The sequence below is a fragment of the Canis lupus genome, chromosome 8, assembly GCF_003254725.2.
Source record: "Canis lupus dingo isolate Sandy chromosome 8, ASM325472v2, whole genome shotgun sequence".
Classification (NCBI taxonomy): Eukaryota; Metazoa; Chordata; class Mammalia; order Carnivora; family Canidae; genus Canis; species Canis lupus.
The window spans coordinates 18,747,764-18,751,280 of record NC_064250.1 but is presented as its reverse complement, the minus strand read 5'-3'; the positions used below and the strand labels follow the sequence as shown (position 1 = coordinate 18,751,280).

Genomic DNA, 3,517 nt, shown 5'->3' with positions numbered 1-3,517 from the left:
TTATAAAAAAGATCTGAGGGTGGGACGCCTGGGTGGCTCAGCAGTTGAGTGTCTGCCTTCAGCCCAGGGCGTGATCCTGGAGTCCTGGGATCAAATCCCACATCGGGCTCCCTGCATGGAGCCTGCTTCTCCCTCTGCCTGTGTCTCTGCCTCTCTCTGTGTGTGTCTCTCATGAATAAATAAATAAATTTAAAAAAAAAAGATCTGGGGATTATTGGAGGCTCTTTGCCTTTGGCTTTGATTTTAGAAAAGTGCACCCATCTGGGAAATAAGCACTTACTAGCCAATAGGGAAAGTGCAGAAGTAAACTATATTCATCAATTATACAATGTATTCTATGTGAAATATCCTTGTTCTGGAAAATGAAAGGGGTGATTTAGGGGACAGAGCATCTCAGCTCTTTCCCTTACCCCCAATGCCCCACATTTACCCAGCTCTCAGCCTATTTACAGATAATCAAAGAAAAATTACTCTCCTAATTTTGTTCTTCTTGAAGATGCCACATTTCCATAGAACCTGACATTATTTTGTTGCCATTTCCTTAGTAAAAAATGGCAATTTATTAAACGGTGGCTAGTTTAATGCACCTTGCCAACGTGAGTCAGTTGTTCCCTCTTTGCTAGAAGAATCAGATGGATTTTTAAAAATTGCACTGAAGTTGACTTTCATTCTTATTCAGTTAAGCTGTTTTCTATATGAAGACCTTGAGTTATTTGTTCAAAATAAAAATCCAATTGTCAGAACATGTTGGGAACATTGAATCTGGGGGAGAATGAAACATGATGTTTTCATCATTCCTCATTGATTTCTTCCCTCCGGTTAGATGATCACTTCAATGTAAGTTTCCACATTATTTTTTAAAAAGCCTTTTTAAGATAGCATATTGGGATTCTATACAAAAATAACAAATGTCTAAATTGTTAGACATTATGATTAAGATTATGCTTAATCTTGCTGTTCTTTAAGATGCATGACTTAATAACATATAAAAATTGCTGGTTTAAAAGTAGCACAATTGTGGAAAATAATATACTTTGAGGAAGCAAAGGCTGGATATCAGTCTAACATGCTGTGTAGGAAAACAATATTGTTTTTGGTTTTGGAGAAGAGCCATTTTGTATAAAGAAAAGTGAAAATAAGAGAAATCTGTGAAATTTACTTATAGGATAACATTCAACAAACTTAGTTCAATAGAATCTGCACAGTTTTTTTTTAAAGACTCTCCTTTGTATATACTGAAATTTTCATCAAAGTCTCATTTTTTTTTTCAGCTACAGATTTTTATTAGATGAAGGATGTCTTAGGTTAGCTCAAAGGAAAGTGGTGACAATCGGCAAGCACTCCTCCATACAAGAAAGGAAGCATTCTTGGCTAATGGGGATGGGTAGTTATGATATCTAAAGGTCAGTGTCTTCTGCTTAACTTTCACCACCCAGGAAGATCTTCCCCTTGGCACTCAACATCACCAGTCCTGACATGAAAGGGTCTGCAATGAGCTAGTTCACTTGGCCAACAGTTCTTCCAGTTCTGGCCGAGCTTTGAATCTTCCCTTGAAGTCTTCTTCAGTGTGTTCCTTCACTGACAATCTGACTTCTTCAGGAAGATTGCTTTGGATTATTTCCAAGAAAATCTCTGCAAATGTAGCACTCAAACCACTGATCTGAACCACTCGTTCATGAGTGGTAAGAACTGAGTCCAGGAGCATTTTGTTACGTTGGTCCTGCAGCCACAACACTTCCATGGTTTTGGTGAGCATTGCATAACTTTCCTCAACTTTAATGGATAGATAGTTGCAGAGGTGGTGAACATACTGGACTCTCTGCCAGGGCCATGTCGTATGCAGTCAGGTGAATGTTTAAAACTCCATATTCATAATCTGACCCCAAATTAATGGGTCTCACTTCTACTTTTCCCTTCTTCTTCTTGGGCTCCTGTGCCTTAACTAGGTGCTTGTATCTTCCAATGCCATGGGTAGGCTTTGACTTGTAGTGCTGACTGGTATTTAGCAGAATGCCACCTGCAGAACAGATGGGATTTTCTCCTGAAGTCCTGAGCCTATATATAAAATGTGTCAGGTGGTGATACCTTAAGAAAAAAAAGCCTTGCTTAAAAATGGTATCGGTCTTCAGACACAGCATCTTTCTCAGAGCTCCGTTCATCCTTTGCTGCTGCGGCTGGGAACTGTTTTTTTCCAAAGCCTCATTTTTGTGTTATGTTTGTAAGTGGTCATTTTCAATAGCTTGAATAGTTCTCTCTTTATTCATTAAAATGAATAAAGCTGATTTTGATAAGAAAAAAACCTTGAGGGGGATCCCTGGGTGGCTCAGCGGTTTAGCGCCTGCCTTTGGCCCAAGGCGTGATCCTGGAGTCCAGGGATGGAGTTCGGGCTCCTGGCATGGAGCCTGCTTCTCCCTCTGCCTGTGTCTCTGCCTGTCTCTCTCTGTGTCTATCATGAATAAATAAATAAAATCTTAAAAAAAAAAAAAAAGAAAAAACCTTGAGTTTAGACTTCATTCATATATTCACATAATATTTAGAATCAACTACTGGATAAATTATTGCCTTCTGTATAACAAACTACTTCAAAGTTAGTAGCTTAAATCAGCCCTTTTACTGCTTATGGTTCTGTGTGTGGGTCAGGAACCATGCAGACCTTCTCAGAGTTGGTTTGTCTCTTCCTGTGGTGTTAAGCCAGCTCAGCTGGACTGTAGGATCCAATTTGGCTTTACTCATATATGTCGTTATTGCTAAGGGGGGACTAAAAAGTCTGAAAACTGTCTAGTCCTCTTTGTAGTCTCACATTTTTCAAGGTCTGTCCATGTCTTCACACTGTAGTGGGGTGGGGAGTCAAAGTTTTTTACATGACGACTCAGGTTCCAAGGGACCTAAGACACTTTATTACTTAAAGTAAGTCACAAGGATAGCAAAGCACATCAGAGAAAACGTAATAGATCCATCTCTCAATAGGAGGTGCAGCATGTGGATATAGAAAAGGAAGGAATTATTGGTAGCAATCTTTGTAAACAATTTGTCACAACTACCAAATCCTATACTGTATTCTGCATAAACTGTTCATTTTTTTTGTCCCTATGGTTATGCCTCCATGTTAACTTGATCTATAACTTATCTCCCAAGGCCCATTGCAAATATCTCTCACACATCAAATTTTACATATGGGTCTGACACATATCTTAGAAGATTGATCCTCACCTTGAAAAGAGTAAAATTATATCTCTTTCTTTTTAACATTTTTGTTTACATTTTATATAATTCTTTTGGCAACCCTGAAAACAAATGAAGCACTAAGTCCAGTGGTCAGTAAATCATAATCGCACCTGAGTTAGGAACATCATTTGACATAGTATATTATCTGCTGTTTCTTGAAACCCCTTTTCACTTGGCTTCAGAGTTAATACACTCTGATTTTATTGCTACCTCACTGGTCTCCAGCTCTTTATTGTCCTTGATGGATTTATCTTTTTTTTTTTTTTTTTTTTTTTAGTAAAAAGTGTGAGGC

General features: G+C 38.4%; 1 pseudogene; it reads right to left on the bottom strand.

Moving 5' to 3' along the window:
• Positions 1-1,258: 1,258 nt before the first annotated feature.
• LOC112657214 (39S ribosomal protein L48, mitochondrial-like) lies at positions 1,259-2,181 on the bottom strand (annotated as a pseudogene).
• Positions 2,182-3,517: the final 1,336 nt, after the last annotated feature.